General features: G+C 42.4%; 1 long non-coding RNA gene across 1 annotated transcript in view; it reads right to left on the reverse strand.

Moving 5' to 3' along the window:
* LOC133472120 (uncharacterized) overlaps positions 1–17124 on the reverse strand; it is a 40730-nt gene extending 23606 nt beyond the window's left edge. Inside the window, exons 1-3 of the long non-coding RNA XR_009786604.1 lie at positions 16987–17124; positions 15863–15975; positions 14265–14344 (exon numbers count right to left, since the gene is read on the reverse strand). This is a non-coding gene — a long non-coding RNA (uncharacterized LOC133472120). The remainder of the gene's footprint in view (positions 1–14264; positions 14345–15862; positions 15976–16986) is intronic.
* Positions 17125–19454: the final 2330 nt, after the last annotated feature.

Here is a 19454-nt window from a genome sequence, read left to right on the forward strand (position 1 = left end):
ATCCCTGTCCATCAGGTCGGCATGCCGTGGTTTTAATCCAGAGTGCTGCCCAGGGGAGCCTTTCAAGCCACGTTTGGCCCTGTGAAGGTGTAAAAGGGTGGGCAGGCGCCTGGCGGGACACCTCTATGGTCTTTCTGAAGGCCTTGGAGGATGCCCAGCATGTGTGTCCACTCAATAGTAAGTATAAAAGACCAGGACACCTCACAAAGAGACACCGGCGTGGACAGGACAGAGCTTGGCGGATCACAGGGGGCGGGTGCGAGTGCCTTCAAGCATGTTTCTAAAGACCAATAAGAGAACGCTTGGAAGGCAAAGGCTTAAGGCTTCTTCTTACAGTGCTGTATATTGCATTGAAAGCATTAGATCATGGGGAAAATTCATGCAGACAGCTAATAGCCAATGGCTAGGTCAAGTAGCAGCCCATGTATTTGTCTGAAATGTAACGCAGGCATCTCCACAAGGACAAAGGACGAGACAACAACTCAGCCTTCCCACCCCCCAACCTCAACCCTGCTCACAGCAATGTGTTCACAAGCCATTTCTTTCTTAATCCCCACATTTGATAAAAACAGTGTGATTGAAGGATGTGCATTCCTCCGCTAGGGAAAATTTTGTACCAACCGCCGGCTGTTTCAATATACTTGCGTAGGCAGACAGCGGGACCATTGTGAGTTATATTTATGTATTTCTGTTATTGTGCTGTCCCGTGGAGAGATGACCCACTTCTTACAGCTCAGACTGTACAACGGTCTGAGCGCATACAAGCGATTTTGGGGGTAAAATTTTGTTTGCTATGATCGAGATGGACGAGAATACAAATCATTGCCTGCTCTGGTGACTGTTGTCGAAATTGTTTCTCTGTGTGATGGGCTCAATTTTCACTATTGGCAAATTTGAGGATTTATTAAAGGATGTAGCAAAAAAGTACAGGCAGAAAAAGCTGTTACGTCGATGACAAATCAAAATTGTACTAACTTTACTTTTGTTAAGTACTAAATCACTGAGCGACAGATGACTTTGTGATGATCCTGGGCACATGTAGCCACCAAGAGCTCACATGCTCGCCATCAACAGAAAAGACATTCATGGGCACATCATGTGCATGTTGTGTTTATGCGTCACTGTGCCACGTCAACCTCAAAGAAGGGTTGCAGTGCATATCGATCAAACCCAGATATACTGATGTTTTTCTAAACATCACACAAAATACATGGTGCGACATACGGCTTCAGCCAAGCAAAAGCTGTTCATTCCTTAGAAAGTTGGTAAAAGCTCTCGCTCGCTGCTAATGCTAGCATCCTAACAAGCATCCTTGTCGCATGTGTCAATGCCTACACAAGTATTAATCTTTGCCGAGCAACATTTGATCCTAATGGCATATATGACGGACGAGCCATGTATTCTCTTCCCCAACACAATTACTGTGTGCCAGTGTCGAGTGCCACTCTCTTCTAAATTTCACATTGCATGTCCTGTACTGATTTCTGCATACGACTGAGGAAGGACCAGGATGCAAAAATGCCAGAAATGGAATGGCCAAGAGGGAGGAAAGCACAAAGGAAGGATGTAATCTTCAATGATAAGTCACATGGCTTTTAAGCTTTGAATAGATGTGACACCTGAATCCGAGCTTGAGGCTTTCATACTGACATTTTAGCACAAAAACAAGAAAAGGTGTACCTCTTTTTGTTTGCCTCCTACAACCTGAGGGTACCTCTTGACATAAGCCTCTGTGACCCCCACCTTCTTTACCCTCATCCTCATACATCACCACATGATCACATACACTGGAGGACCATGTTACAAAAGCACAGGTGGGGTCTTTTGTTCAAACATGAGCATAACCATGACAGTGTTGCCATACTGCCAACAGAAAGTGAAAATTGGAAGAATATATGGAGGTGGCCCCCTTGTTGCTTCCACTCTTCCAGGAAAATTTGTATGCGATATTTTAGATTTTTGCTGTTTTTACAGTTTGCAGATCTAACCCACATTTTTATGGGTGAGCTTCCCAAAAGAACCACCTGCATCCTTCAACGACATTGGGATGAGGGTTTTTCGGTGTTTTGGCAGTCCATAGATTGTTGTGGTTGACAATAACATTTCACAGTCATACTGGCATGAAGCCCAGATTTCTAGGGGTGGGCTTTCCAACAGTACCAGCCGGGTCCTTCTACGATGACAGAAGTTTCTCTGTTTTGGCAGTCCGTAGATCGTTGCGTTTGGACATAAATCATCACGCGAGAAAGCACCCAATAAGCACGACACCCACAGTGGGCAGGTTCGTGCAGGGATAAGTCACTCAAGTCTGTGCAATGAATGTATTTGCCATGCTGAGCGGTTATTTCCCTCTGCAAACAACAAGCAGCCTTTGAACGGAGGTGAGCGAACTCACCCCTAACTCATTTACGGGTCAGTTGCTGGCAAATTGAGACAATCAAAAGGTCATTTTTACCCATTAAAAAAATAAAGGTCCATGATGCCGAGATGCAACCATTTTGATGGTTTTCCTGTTTCGTCTGTGCAGCCATTTTGTCGACGCACGCACAAGCCCCAGATGATTGCTGCAGCTGTGGTAATTGCTTTCATTACTGCTCCTGCTACACAAGAGCGCACGTTCCCAAATGACAAACCACACACACACGCACACACACCTAGAGTGTGTTTCTAACAGTGATTTCTACATGTTGCATCAGCTGACGGTTCTTCACTTCGACACACACACACACGCTCAAAGTTAGTGAGACTTATTTAAAAGGCCATATTCCCTTTAGGGATACTCATCACTATAGAGTGAGAAGGCGCAAGAAGAAACTGGGTGTCATAAAAAATAATAGGTATAGGAAGAAAAATACCTTTGACATCATGAAATAAAAATATTAAATTTGCAGCTTTTTTTGTCCCTCTTGCCCTGAAGTGGTAGACAGCTGATGATTGCATTATTTATGCTCATGGAGTGGCCTCTGGCTCAGTAAGTATGGTAAGATGGGCCATTGTTATTGCATGGTGGCATGCTTGCCTTGGCTAAGAATTAAACATACAGCCCACATCGCACTAATGTCGCAGCCTTTCTGCCAGGAACAAAGGACAACAAAATTGGTATTCTGATACCCTAGCGCATGGATGGTGAAGACAGGCCAGGCGAATTGTTTTGTAATTGATGATGCTAAATCTCAATACTGGGATCTAAACGAGAGGCTAGACAGCGGATAAGTCAGGGATAGACCGACACCTCTGTGCTGTTGCCCCGTACCAAATGTTATTCAATTGTCTGGACAAAGATTTCCATCTTTCCAGGACTTAAATGTGCTGCTAAAGATGCAGTTCCTCCCGTACTCGAAAGGGTCAAGGGCAATGTGCTTGAAGTGTGTGCGTGTCTTTGTGTGTGCGTGCACTCGTGCATGTGTATATGTGTGTGTATTTTAACCAAGTGTCCGTTATCTAATGATGAGTCTGTCTGAGCCTGGACTCCCTGCACATCTAATCCCAGCACCCTTCTGTCCACTGCCGCTGTGTCGGAGCCTGCGTGTATTTTGGGGATTAATAACTCCAAACATTGTTTGTTTCAGTGTTATAAAGTGAATGAGCGTGACACCCACTTAATCCACCTTTCCAGAGCCCAGCAGTCCACTTAGTGGGGTTAAAACCCCAATCCCTTTGGAGAGAAATCAATGCACCAGGGAGCATTGAGGGACCTATTTCCATTAGGGCACCTCTTCAACACCATACTATCATCCTTCTAGAAAAGTGTTCTCAAGAATATTTTAAATGATTGAAGGTCTTTACCTCTCATGAGAGAGCCACCCACTTCCCACGACCTATGACTGTCCCCCAGCCTAACCAAAGCGCGCCGACCAGTACCAAAGGGAGAGGCAAGGGTACAGGACCACCACCCCCCACGCCCAAAGGATGGATGGATGGATGGATGGATGAAATTCTGTTTCCCAATGAGTGAAACCTAAAAAAAAATCTAATTCAAAACAAATGGCATTTGCCAGGTAATGCATTCCAATGTCAAAGAAACCTGATCCATAGAAGTTAACATGGAAAATTAATTTTTAGATCTCATCTGATTATATCACCTTGTGCTTTTTTAGGATCTTGTTACATTTGTTCCCTTGGATCCAGAGAGGAAATTCTGGACAAATGAGCCAACTTCGCTCCATTAAATACCCCCTTTATCGCCCCGACTTAAAACATTCCAACCCCTATTTCCCATTGTACGTCATCTTGCCTGTTCCTAATTGGAAGGGCCAATGTTTAAAATAGATGGAATTCACAGAGCCTCGATTTGGACGTCGCACACTAAATGTATATGTTAGCAGTCTGTCCAGCTGGCTGCTGTGGAAACTAAAGGACGTTTGAATGTCGCTTCCCTTCAAGGAGGCACTAATACATGCAAGCAGCAGGCTGAGGGAGGCCCACCTGGAGATGAAATGAGGCAAACAGGGGAGGCGATAGGGGGATTTTTTTTTTTCTTTTGGGGGGGGGGCATGATGAGGCAGATGGATACAATACGCTCACTCACACAATATCCCAAGAGCTACAAAGGCTGCCAGGCTGTTTTCCTGAATTCAACGAGCATGTCGTAAAAGACAATCCTGTATTTAGCCCCAGTGAGCCCACACCTCCAATCCCCCACTGTCTGGACCTCATCTGAATATTCTCAATTCAGCATGTCTTAATCCCTCAACCTGAGAAGCAAAGAAATTCCAGATCAGTGCCTGGAAAGCAAATAAACATCCCAATTAGATTTATTTACAATGAAGCCATGTGGTGTTTTACTTGAGGCCTTTTGGATCTTTAATCAGCCATCATCATGAATATGCAAGCAACAGAGAGGCACTATTGCAGACATTTACATTGACATGCACACTTTACGAAGACGTATTGCTCTGTGCATGTGCCTTATAAGTGTCGTACCTCCTTGAATATGCACTTGAGCGCTGAATCAATCTATCTGCATCAAGTCGCCTATGAAATGTGATGTCAAATGAAAATGGATCTGACCCCGAGGTCGATTGTCCTGCCACTCTTTTTACATGGCCCTGACTCCGAGTGATTCACATTAAATCTCAGACCTGATCGTTGAAACGGAGCGTTGCGCAGCGGGGAACTGAATCAGAATCATCTTTCTTTTGCCAAGTATGTCCAAAAAACACACAAGGAATTTGTCTCCGGTCGTTGGAGCCGCTCTAGTACGACAACAGACAATCAATTGACAGAACACTTTTGAGAAAAAAAACTCCATACCAAACATGTTTATCTGACTACAGGTACTGGTGTGAATAAACTGAAAGTGTAAATTTACCTGCCAATCTTATGAAGATCATTATCTGATGTTAATTGTTCTTGATTGTAAAAGTGCTCAGATTTACTCTCCACGAGTCTTAAAAGGCAGTACAGGTAGTTATTGATTCACAATCAATGTAGTTAGTATATTAAGGACTCTCACATGTCTAATAAGGTAAGGTCCATCAGGTCTAATAAGGTCTACCTGTCAGTTAATAATCAATGAAGCCTACATTATAGATACCTACTAGTATACAGTAGTAGTAAAAACAAGGACAGAAGCAGGGCAAACGTCAACAACAGGCCCAGCGCTCTTCACGCTACATTGTCTCCACGAGTGGCGCCCCCCGCCCGAATATTTTCAGTGTATGCTATTACGGCGGCCATGGGGGACCGCAGACTCAGCGCGACCACTAATGCATGTCTGTCTTCAACCTCCCCCCCAATGGAGGCATACAAACACGGAAAGAAACGAGGTCAGAGTGTCATGAATGCCTCTCCTGTGAGTCTGCTTGCACTTCATGCCACAATGAAGTGCGTCTGCATGGGCATCATCAGTGTGTGTGTGTGTGTACCAGTGTCTACGAGGTTACCGTCACGGCATGGGTGGACATTTTAGCGCATTATCTGATTGGCTGAAGTTGTTGATGAAAAGAAACAGACCCCCTGCAGACTGCATCCACTGAACCAGACAGTCAAACACACACACACACACAGTCCTCGAGCTTTATGCCCGTCCCCCACTCGTAACTTGGCGAGATTTGTTCCTATGCCGACACACCCTGGTCTCCCGCTTTGCTGAACTCGCTTATGGTGTTCCTAACAAGTTGACAGATGTAGGGCACCATGGGGCGACTGATAAATAAACTCAGCTCATCGCCGGTGAGCTGTGATAATTCGCAGAACATGTTTTGATACCTCCATGATAATTATTTTAATGTGTGATGGATGCTAGAAACAATGGCAGAATCCTGTTTATGGACCCGAAGAGCATCATTATACAGAAAAATGGGACAAAGTATGCATCCATGTGCTTGTAGTCATACATGCAATAAGACCGAGGCGGCGTCGTGTGTTTAGGCTAATTGTATTATCACGCATGAGTATATTTCTGGATGCAACATGAGGATGGCTTCATATTTTCGGTATGTAGTGCTAATGGTTTACGCGAGGCGAAGTGTATGCTTGTCACTTCGGGTTTGAGCCTGATAATTACGACACAAGGTCATGCAAGAGCCAATTGTGAGACTGAATTTATTTTTCATCTCAGGAATTGGTCCAGGATTTTATGGCGATGCCACCATGTGCAGGGTCAAGGTTTCCTTCCAGTGATTGAAATCCACCTTGATTGCATTTGTAAATTATTCATTAATGCTTTCAGTTCTCTGCGGCGAGCACTCCTGAGACGAATACGGAATGTTGACGGACGATGCAAAATTAATCGTTGCAGTGAATAAAGGGATTTGAATTGCCAGGAAAAGCTTAAACCTGCAGTACTGGGATGATTCTTTGGGATCTATTCTGTAATAAGAGACCCTTCACTTGGTCATTTGTGCTCAGGGAAGCATTAAATATACACAACACACTGTTAAACAACCTTCAGGTCAGAAAGAAATAGATTTCTGTCTTGTTCAAACAGGATTTCCTCATTCAGGGGCCCGGCTGACGTAAAAAGGCCATCCAGCGTTTCTATGGTAATCCTCACCTTGAGGCAATGTTCCACCGGCCTCAAATGTGATATAACAGCCTCGATCGTTTAGTGACGTGTCCTGGTGTTGATCCACTGCACCGTTGTTGTCACATTTATTAAGCAGTTTTCCAGGAAGAGCAGACAAAGGGATGGTTTTACTGCCTCGCAGACTTTACCGCTGCGCAAGAACAATCAATGGTCTGTGATGTAGCGTATGAAAGTTGTTGTGCACTATTAAAAAAAGAGATCTTTTGTTTACAAGCAAACACTGTTTTTTAGAATTAACACGCTATACTTCTGCAAACTCTGCCATAAGTGTTTGTGGCATGTTTGACAAATATGTCCTCGACGAGACTCTGTTACCATAGTAGCTTGGTTCTCCCAAGGTCAAAGTCATGGCCCAAGCAACGGTTCGGTGGAGGATGCTACAGAGGTGCAAATGAACCTCCGGGCCCTGACGGAGTGTGTTTGTCACAGTACAGTAGGTGAGAGGATACTGGAAGACAAAGGGGCGGGGGACAATGTGGAACGGGAAGCAACACTTGGATTTATACCGAGGGCGGCTAGAGGAATGAGATAATGCCAAGGCAGGGGAAGAAAGTCATTGGAAGCTCGGAAACGAGGAAAATGGGGTTGAGCTGACAGCTGGAAATGAACACAAATGGGAAAAGGGACTGGATTACTAGAAAGGTCGTACGTGAATAACTGTTGACAAATATTTAAACCAAATGAGCCATGCAAATGAAGCAGAGGGATGGGTGGGATAATCAAACCGAAGAATCAGTTCTACAGAATCTTGGCATTGATAGCTAGGGTAGCACCTAAGGTAGGTGCAGGTGTGGAATTTATAAGCCCAGATAGTGCCTTACAAAACTTCAGAAGAATTGTCAGATTGGTTTTCACTGGACGGTACGAGAGTAGCCGGACAGTCATTCAATTGTTACATAGTTTTGTAGTTAGGTGAGTAGGTCAGTGCTTCGTATGCTTTAATAATCCTGTTGAGAAACTAAGGAATAAACGTTGTTCTTCAGAACCAATTTTGAACCAGCTGTTCTATTTGTCAAAACAAATGTAAAACTTACATCCCCTCTTCTCTGTCAAGTTGTTGCCTTTGTTTTGTTTTTTAAATCCTAAGGTGTTTTATGCCCAACATAACGAATTTAGGGAGTTTGCGCCTGCTTAGCGCTATTTGTTTATACTGCTTGCTGTTAATCCCTCCGAAGAAACCTTCTGGGAAATAAACAACTCGGAGTTTCAGAATCCTACAGAATCTAAACAAACCCACCAAAATGATCTATGATTTTCTTCATGCACCAATAATCTCTAAATTACCAAATTGTCATTTTCGCCACCAAATTCCCTGAAGTGTTGCAACTGCAGAGATTTAACTTTGTTGACACATGCAACACAGCCAAGCACACTTTCAAGCGCTTACAAATGTCTGTCAATACCGCAATCTAAGCTGCATGAGCAACCCAGATGCTGATTACAACGGCAGCAGGCGGTATTTGCTGTATCAAACAATAGACCAGCACCACAACAGCAAACTATTCATTTCCCACTAGGAACTTCAAGACAAGCAAACAATGTTTGCTCAGAGGTGAGTCATAGCACGGTTTACAATTATTAAAGATGATTTCACGAAACACTTATTGTTGCCTAACAGCTTAACAGAAACGTTTGATAGGACAAGTAAAAGGAGTTTTTTTGGGCGGGTCGGAGGATTGACCAAAGAAAACGGGAAGAACCTGAAGGTCAGACTGAGTACATATTGCAAAACTAGTTAATTAGTCAAGTGAACCATTACTCCTAAACCAATGACTAAACTTCATTGTACAACACTGACCACCACTAGCTCCACATTTTGGCATGTACCGCATAACTCCAACCGATTGATTCTTGATTATCACTATGTTTTAGCAGTCTCGAGACAGTCAAACAGATGATCTGACAGCACTACATCAAAAGGCACCCAAGTTGCCATGACGCCAGGCATATTTAAATTGCCATCTGACCTATTTCGAGTTATTTAGCAGCCCGGTTAGCGGTCAAGCCTCAATAGTCGTTTATCCTGCTGATTGCGACCATGGAACAAAATATATTATTCCTAGTCATTAACACACAGTGATACATTGATTCTCAATGCCCAATGGGGGCTGGAGTGAGCTACCTGACAATGTGTTACGCTGTGATATACAAAGGCTGCTTTCTGACGACGTAGTGGGGCTGTCAGCAGGCCTCTCATGCACCAAAAGCCGGCAAGATTTTTTTTTGCACATTCCAGATGTCATGGCAACAGTAAGCCCGCAAGCCCACTCAGTCATCGCTGAAGGTTGTCAGTGCACATCATGCAGTCTCGCCGCCTGGCAGCGTCGCTGACATGCGCTCAACGCAGCTTTTGCTCCATTTCCTGTCGCTTTGTTGGCTTGTTGTTTAGGGTGACATAAAAATGAGCAGAAGACCGTAAGCGGCACCCTGAGAAAGAAAGCGTAAAAGTCATACAATTTTTGTCTCATTTGTGAGACTGAATGACGGGATGCTTAGAATGGGATCGATATGGCTTTCACCTGTAATGCAATGGTTTTCATGGACTGTACAATTGCAGTTTTCAGTTCATTGTTCAGTTCAGTTCAATGTGCCTGTTCTTTAAAAAAAACATGAGGCTTTCATACACAAAGTAGTTTCTTAAGGCTTCTTTATACTCGCGCGGACGGCGACCGCGCTGACGTCACTGCAGCTGTCCCTCACGTAGTTTGCCTTTATACTTGAGCGCAACCCACGCGCGCTGTTTTGAAAGTCTGCTGTAGTTCTCCTCCAAGTCGGGGGTGTCGTTATGGCTGATATTGGATAGGACACCACAGGGTGGAGTTTCCTCCTTTTTTTTTTTTTTTGCCATTTCCGGTTGCCGTTTTTACCTAGATGGACCTAGATGACCAGATGTTTGTACGTTTAATTATGCTGCAAAATCGAGAAGGCGGCGACGAAGATGGTATGTAGAACCAAGGGGCACGCTAGTACGTCATCACAGCATGTGACTAAAACGGACCAATCACGAGAGATGATCTCCGCAACGTTCGACGCGCAGCAACTATTTTTGTCGGGTGCGCGGCAAGCTACGCAGAGGTGCTGCGCGAGGCAATTCGTCGGTCACGTGATGCAATGTGGGCGTTGTCGGCCGCGTGACCGCGGGATTATAAAGAGGGCTTTAATCAGTAGCTGATTCCCGATTGTTGTTGTTTTTTTTCCCCCAACGAGGCAATCCATAGCTTGTCTGCTGTGGTATTGGTAGTAACTATGAAATTATGTTCTTACAATAAACCATCAATCCTAACTTGCATTGAAATTCAATTCTTAATTATTTACCAGTGCAGCTTTTCTGCAGCACAGCATGACCATGACACCTTGACGTATTTCTACAGTAAGTGTACTTTCCACACAATTGCTAACTTAATTCTTGCGGGAGCACAATGCCGACATTAAGCGGCAAAGCCTCAGGGTTTCAGGGCAGACCAATCAGACACGACAGCTAGTGAAATTCATGAGGCATGCTCAAGCGAATAGTCACATCATGGGATGAATCAGGGTAAAAACTAAAAAAGCGCAGACTCCCGCAGACCATCACATTTGCTTTCTACACTTGGGGGACCCTCGATTTTTAAAGGTCGGAATGTTGCAACACGTATGTCACATGTAAATAGTTGGTGTGGATGTAATTCAGCTTTTAAGATGATGGTAATGAACATCATAAGAATCTGGCTAACACCCAACTGAGGGTGGTGGGTGTGTTTGCGCCACTGGGCATATGCCTAGCAAATGTAAAAAAGGTCATTACAAAATTATTTTAATGTTAGGAAACCAAGCCATTAGCTTGCTTTCTGTATTTTGTGGCTTTTTAAAAGAAGAAGGCCTAATCTAATACTTTTTCAATAGTCAGTCAGTACAGTACATTCCTATACCCCGAGGTTCCATCTATGCAAATGTGTCCCAAAGGGCCAATTATTTACAACAAGCCCTCAAGACACAATAATGCACTTTTAAGACTACAAGACAAAAACAAAAATCAGCAAATGTTACTGAGTATATAAAAGTATATTTTTCTATTTACTGTATTGTAGACTTTACACCGATTTTATCAGCCTGATCGGTATCGGCCGATAATTAGCATTTTATGCTGATCTTTAATGTCATAATTGGCAGATCCGATCAATGACCCGCATTTACTACGCGTCGCCATCGTGCACAGTATATTTTAGTCCAAAAGCTAGTGTATTTTTAGCCTTGACGCATTTCTTTTGACGTAGTACTGTAAATATCTCACGGCCAATAAAGTTATAAAAAAAAACGTCGGCGGTTATTAAAAAAACATGACAGGCAACACGTAATGCAGACTACAAGACAAATTTGCTCGTTCACGATTGCACCACGTCAGACTACTACAATAAAATCTTGTATTCCGAAACCACCGCATCCCGATTTTTACGATCATTGGGCTTTATCTTGTCAACTCAAATGCGACCGGATACACTCGTTACCGTGGCGACGACAAAAAGAGTGGATAGCGCCGACTGTATTATAAGAACAAAATGGGGAAAAACGTGTGTTTGTGGTCACCGGGGCTCAGGACAGGAGAGGACGTTCGTTTAAGGCTTGCTTGAGGTATGTTCACATACTTTTAATACAATACGGCTCGGAAGCAGGCAACAAAAACGTTATGTAGCCTAGCAAGCTAGTGCTAGCACTAACGGTTGTACGTAAACATGCCGCCGTTCTGTCGAATCATGCTCTAAAGTTTCGGTGTGGGTGAATTAATGTATTACAGTCAAGTACCTTCACCTTACAGATGGTAATGATACAACTGCATCTGTTGCCTTTTGACAGCTTGCATGCAATTTTTTTTATGAGCAATGACGGGAAAAAGTAAATTAAAAAAAAATACTTTTGTATATGTGTGGACACGATTCGCTGTCTACTTTTGCTTAGGAACATTATTCTCTGCTTACATGCGGTGTTATTCCCGTAAAAGATAATAATGCCTCAGTCCCTTCCGGGGCTGAGTGAACCCTGTGTGTGATTAAAGAGACCTTTTGATAATGGAGGGCGAAGGGGCTTGGGGCGCTCTGCTCAGGAATATTATCTATTCTCCGGAGCACCTTTTATATTTGCACTTTGTTTCAACAGGGCTAATATTAACCTACCAGCCTCCTTTTTTTTCCTCCACAATCAGGTCTTCACTCTATCTGTTTGTTACCTGATTGAAGTGAGCAAGAGAAGCCTGCCTTTAATGAATGTCATAATGAAGCATTGTGGAAAAACACACCAACAGTATATGGTTAATATTTTATTTCATTTTTACGATTTTTTTTTATTCTTTCAACTCCTACTAGAAACAGCCCTCTGACTGTTTACTTGCCCTGGCTCTTTATTTTGCATATGCAAATATCTCTCTCATTTGAGGGAGTTGTTTTTTTTCATGGTGAATTAGTCACCAAGCAACGAGAGATAACAGCTTAGCCTGATAAAAATCGTTACATGATGATCCACTTTCCAGAGGATTTTCACATTTTAAATGTGAAAGTGTGTGTTTCGCATCCACACAACATTTTGAACAGAAAATGATGAGGTACACTTTTTGGAGGAAAATGAAGAGAAGTCAGGAAAGTGTGGAGTTGGTCCCACCTTTGCAAATTTAACTTCTTCCTCTCATCTGGGAAGATTATCTATGGTATTTTGGAATGTGTCTGTGGGAATTTCTATCTATTTGCGAGGCTGTGAGAAAGCCTGTCTTGCCATCTTTCTTCCAGTTCATTCCAAAGGAAGTATAGAGTTGTTCAAAACGTCTTGATATGATGAAGAATAAAGATACCCTGATTTGGTAAAAAAATGTCCCCCAATCCTTCAGTCCCTATAGTGTCTTAAAGTCCTGTGGACACAAACAAGTTCAGGACTTACCTTAGTTGAGTTTATTAGTACATGAAGTCACAAAAATTGTAATACACACACTGCAAAAGCAACAATTGCTTTTAATACAAAAGGGCTTGGGCAATCAGAATCCCATGTTGAAAGCAACTGGTTAAAAGGTAAGTCCAAATACTTTTATTCAACACTGTACACAATTACGTAATGGAATGCAGACACAAATATGTTCAGTCAGTGATCACCCTTACTTACCTTACTTCAGTTTATTAGAACATGTGGACACAAAAATTACAAAATATGCCTGGCTTTTAACTGGAACAGAAAAGAGTGAGCACATAACTCAGATTCTGCTCCATCCCTTCCCAGGTCAACTGACCAGCTGCTTCTGGGGGTACAGAGTTCTAAACGAAAGCTCAGAAGGGATAGAGCTTCTTCCTGTTGCTGGTCCCAAACTTTATGATCTCCCTGACCAGGCCCTCACTGTCCATTTTTAAAACTCTTCTTAAAACCCATTGTCATTCCTTGGCTTTCAACTTGGTATGAGACTCTTGTGTTTTATTGTTTTTAAATTGTTTATTTTTTTTATTCTGTTTAATTATTGTATGTCTTGTGTTTGATTGTATTTGTGTACAGCACTTGGTTACAGTTGTGGTTGTTTTTAAAGTGCTCTATAAATAAAAATTAGTTAATTTTCTAAAATGTGTTGGTACGATGTATAGGCTATAGTGGGACCCCGACTGGGTAAAAGATAAGTCCGAAGACTTTAGTTGAACAGTGTAAACAATTAATGGCATGCGGACACAAACATGTTTAGCCAATGATCATAATCACTTACCTTACTTTAGTTTATTAGTACAGAAGGACACAAACATTATAAGACACACTTCTTCCTTATTTACAAGTCACACATGCAGATGTGTGCGACAATAAAAAAAAAAACGACAATAGCTTTCAACACAAAGGGCCATAGCCAGGGATTCTCACGGATAAACTGCGCGTTAAGGCCTTTTTTTTATATATATATAAAAACACCCGGGACCCACTGCCTACACCGCATTGTGTTGAAAGCAATTCTCGCTGTTACACTGACATCAACACTTGCTGTATCTAATTTATTTAAGGCCAGAAGCCGCATCTGCTGTGTGAAAATGCACATTGGACACGAAAATGTCTCACTACGACAAGTCCGGTCTGAAAGGGGCGCCTCTGAGACTATATCAAACACACAGAAAATTCCCAGGTCGATTTTAATTCAGCATCCCACCAAAGTAATTTACAAATAGGACTATAAGCCATGTTAACAACAGCGCAGATGGCAAGTGTGAAAGCAGCTTTTGTTTACTGTATGTGTGCTTGAGTTACGTACCTGCTATAGCTGTTGCTTTCAGAGCCATGCTGACCTCCATGAGTCAAATGAAAATTGGGAAAATCCTTGAAGGCTGCCACCTGTGAAAAAAAGAACAGCACATGTTGCATTTCAGCACATTTTTAGCAGTGCACGGGACGGAAGAAAAATGAGATCATGAAGCTAAAGCTTCACAAAAGAGTCACAGAACCAGATCACCTTCATCTGGAACCACATATGTGGAATTCAAAATAACAAAAGGTCATAGGAAAACACAGCCGCCATGGCAACGTCTTCCAGGCTAAATGTTCTGTTTTGATCCGATGAGGAATAATCCAGGAATGACAGCTGTAATCATTGTTGTCAGGGAAACAGAAATTGAGATTCATGTTGTGCATTTTTTTTCCTTCTCAGAATCTGTAATCCCGTCTGATTTCCATAACGCGAAAAAATGCGAGGTGAACCAGACATGATAATCCAGGAATGGACTCTGGATTAAGCTGGGATTGTATGCGCAATGCAGTGAGAGTACAATGAAGATGGTTTTTCCACATATTTGTGTAGTATCGGACCGCTATTGATTTTATCTGGCTGCCATTTTGGTCTAAAGCCGCCATTTGGGCAAATTCCAGGCCCCTCTTTCTCGGGAATTTGCCCAAACTAGACTCAATCATAACCTGTTATGCTAGACCGATTGCCTTTTCTAAACTTGCAAAGTTGTTTGTGCCTATCCCATCAAATGCAGGCAGAACATGGCGGCGACGTTTGATAATAAATGATTAAAAATCATGAAATCGCTTGAAGGATTTGCCATGCAAAATGGAGTGCTGTTTTGATTCGTGGTTGGTTTTAACGTCGTCTTCAAATATTCTGGGATTGTTTTATGATACCAAAGCTATAACCTTGTTGATTTTTGGTCCGAGTAAATGGATTTCTAATACCAAAATCAATACAGTTTTGTGCTCTAGGTGGTTACTGTAGTAATAAATGTGTTAATATTGAGTAATTTGCAAAGTAAAACCTGTATTCATGCCTATATAGGATGTATTTTATAATAAAATCTTGTAGTCACTCTACAGGGCTGATGTTTCATTAATCTTCTCCCTCTCTGACACCCATGTTGAATTTAGTTTTGCTTCCGTGTGAGACGAAAAAACATGATATGCCGCAGGCGACTAAAAGAAGTGCTTTTCATCTGAGATGCTTTCATTTAACAATTTGCTCTCATGTCAGCACATCTGATGCCAAGTCACATCTCGACAACGTCCCTTATAACACAATAAATAAGCACGTCGCTTGACCGACATGCAAATGTTATAACAGCACGAGGGATCATTTTAATATTTTCTACAGCCGAAAGTGTCAATATTGAGGAGATGATGAGCTGAAGACTTGAATTTGTGCTTATTTGGGTTACTTACGAAACAACCATCATGTCAGGTCACCATGTACCATGTGTGTGAAGCAGCTGTATCACCATTATCATTGTCATGACTGATTTTGACATTGCTGACAGTGACTCCCACTTTGCCATCTTATTTTTCCCCTTGTACAGCAGGGAACGGAGCTAACAAGGAACAATGTTGGATCACAGAGATGTTTAATAATTTTACACTTACATTTATATTATGTGCACTGCAATTGACGGGCGACCAGTCCAGGATGTAGCCTGCTTTACGTCTCAAAGCAGCTGGAATAGGCTCCAGCTCGCCCCAACCCTGAACAGGATAAGCTGTATGGAAAATGTACTACTATTAGGAAACAATAGAGTATAAAATCTAACATTTTTATGACTTTTTTTGCAGGAAGCCAAAATGGTAATGCCATGATGTCACAGTCTGATGTCATCCCTATGCTCACAGCCACATGGGAGTGTATTTGCACACTAGCCAGGATTTGCTATGATATATTGGGAAGTGTTAACAAGCTTTATTTCAGCATTTATACACAATTGCGTGCAATTTTTCACCTCTCTCGATTCAAGTCGCGTTGGTTTCAGGAGACACAGTAATTCCAGTTCCAAGGAATAATGTGGAGAGATTACAGGACAAATGAGTAAATCTATCAAGACTTAACATGTATAGTCCACAAAAATTAGCCTAACAGGCTTTTTCGTTCCTGCCTCCCAGGCGAGCGAGCACCTGCGTCATGGCCCACAGTAAAAACAAACATCCATTATCCCCCTGAGATGAGACTCAAATCCCACAAAAGCCCATTCCAAGCTGTTGGAAACGCAGGTTCGGCTGCAGCACGTCTCGGCCTGCCAAGACTAAAAGCCATTGACAAATAAACTCGTCACCTCTTTGTTAGTCCAGAATGGCCATAAAAAAAAAAATTCATGAGGATTTTTTGAAATTTCATTTAACCACCCACAAGTCCAGTAAACTTTGTCTCTCGTCTCTTTTGTATTTGACGCTTGACGTCACACATTATAGCTAGTGCTATACATTTTAAGCAAATAGAGAATGGAAACAGTTAGGAGAGTTGTCTTTCAAAGAACAATTGTTTCGAAAAGGGGGAGAATATACCAATTATAGCCAGTGCTGTACATTTTAAGCAAATACAGAAGGGAAACAGTTTTGAAGGTGAGTTGTCTTTCAGAGGACAATTGTTCGAAAATGGAGGAGGGGTGGAGGGGGAGGGGGGGGGGTGTTGGCGGCGTGAATATACCACCAAATGACTTCCTGTGCTTTGAAAAGTTGTCTAGAATCTTTACACTCACTATTGTAACAGAAAAACTCACCACTTATAACTCTTTAAACGTAGTCTTGCCAAAACTTTCCCTCACAGTCGTTGTTGTTCTCCCCCTCCCCTCCTCCTCCTCCTCATTCTCATTTTACAGCGCTGTAGTTTTCGCCAGCCGTTAACTTCCGCATGGCGGCTCTCACCCCATTGGTCGGAAGCGGGCGGAAAGTGGCCCAATGAGAGACGAGTTGCCAGGCAGCCTGAGCCATATTGGGATGCGCTCACACACGCGCGCGCACACACACACACACAGCTGTTCCATTGAAAAGCAGCGGGATATCTTCACAAAAGCCTCTCGCTGCGTACACACACACAGTTTTATATTGTATGTTTTAAAAAGTAATCTCGGTTCTGTAGTTCAGCATTTTTTTGTTCAACCTAACTACCTGTTTTTACATCTAGCATGGGTTTATTGCTTACCGCTCTCACTTCAAAGGTTTAAACTGAGACATGTGACGTGTTACAAAAGTAAAATAAAATGATAAAACAATAGTTCTTCATTAATTGGAAAGCAGTCCTTAATAGTATTTTCTGTTTTTGTTTTCCATATTTTAACGAAGGGATATTGCAGATTGAGGAGGGATTCATTTTACCTAACCTTATTTCTGTTATGTATTGCCTAATGGCAAATTCATTGACCCAAATCAGCAGGCCCAGCATTATTTGCCCATCTGCTCCCGAGACAATACAAACTTTATGAATATCCTATGCATTTCTTCACCCACCTTTCACACTAGTTGCATATCTGCAGATTGCAAATAGCTTGATACAGGCACATTATGGCTCGCAGAGCCTTAAAATATAATAAAACAGGACAAAGGGAGTGAGAGAAAAAACGGACATGAAATGTCGAGCAATTATAACTCCATCTTCAACATCCCTCATATTCTGGCCTGTTGCCTAGGCGCCATTTCCACAAATTGTGCCCATTTGGCCAATTTCTGTTGTTTGGATCAGCCTGTTCCAAAGCCGGATGTCATGTTATCGGGGCAGAATGACCCACCGTGTTGTTAACCTTCATTACGACTGAAGAAGCCAGTGCCTGTGCCTGCAAGGCCGTGAAGTAAAATCTGAAGAAACATGTATAAACATACGGCCCTGAAAAACGCCTGTCATTTCTCATCTCCCCAAAGTGACTGTTTCAAGCTCAACTCCCTTCCCTGTGTTCCCACATGCCTCTCGTACACGAAAACACACGTTTAATTTGGTTGGGAGGTATTCTGGGCAGGGTTAAAACAACATTTTGGCGAGTACTTGGTGCCTCGCCGGGACTACGAGCGGAATAATATTTGGATTTGCAGGCATGGTAAAGACGGCTTCCGCTCGTTTTCGTATAAAAATACAATTTTATCCTTTGGCTAGGAAGAGGATACTCCCAAAATGAAGTTGTGATTAATTAGAACACCTTGGATGTGCTAACTCCCCTTTTCCATTTTTTTCTGTGTGTTTTCGGACCATTTTGTGCTTTGACTTGCAGCAGTTTAATGAACAGTCCTACAAAACAAGCTCAGAGAGTTCAAGCTGTTAATTGCCACTCCCACTTGAAGTTTACTGTCAAACTAAACATAAAACAAAGAATTACCCGTTGTGAATTTAAAGGCACAAACAACTTTGCTAGAAGATTACCCCCACTAACTTAATGCTAACACATTAGAGAAAACAAACTTGACAAGCTAACGATGAGCATCGATAGTTGCGATATTTGAACAAAAACAATGGGGCGACACATGTAGACAGACAATATCACAACACTCACAGGCAAATATGATTTATCCTCTGTGAAAAAAACGACGACTAATATTGCTGCTGACTGAATCCCTGAGAGTTGTGGTGACTCCTTTACTCCTTTAGGTCTGTATGACTGTATATACTGCACCTGGTGGCCCAGGTGGGCACATCAAAAGAAGCAGCACAACGAACTGAAGTATTAAACCATGATGCAAAAACTTTTGAATTTAATTATGTTATTACGCTATGTTTTTAGATAGTACAATATTATAGAGTGCCATTTTTCTGAATTAAAAAAAAACACGTTACAAAAATGTTTGTTGTTTTTTTGGGGGGGAGGCTGAAAGAGAACAATAACATTTTGTTTTTGTTTTGTTTGTTGTTCTGCAAATGGATCAGCTGAAATAAAAGTGTTCCCAAAATAGACGTGACATGTCTACGCTTGCTTAAAACTGCAAAATTATCTTAAGTTCCGCTGGAATGTGGAGTAGCAGGAAACTGAAAAAGCTCATTGTGTGTGCCCACACCCGTGTGGAGGAGACGCTTTTAGCCAACAAAATTGATCACAGTCTGCGCACCCTTGGCCTTCGCCCTTGTGAACCTCCCGCCGGTGACGCTCCAGCCGGCAGACAAGCAGATGGGGGAGACGGAGGGGCTAAAATAGGCTAGGCCAGTTTAGGGGGTGTCACTGTCAATCAAACTCATACCTCAGCGCCCTGTCATTTGAAGTCACTATTT

The sequence above is a fragment of the Phyllopteryx taeniolatus genome, chromosome 22 (genome assembly GCF_024500385.1).
Source record: "Phyllopteryx taeniolatus isolate TA_2022b chromosome 22, UOR_Ptae_1.2, whole genome shotgun sequence".
In the NCBI taxonomy this organism is placed as follows: Eukaryota; Metazoa; Chordata; class Actinopteri; order Syngnathiformes; family Syngnathidae; genus Phyllopteryx; species Phyllopteryx taeniolatus.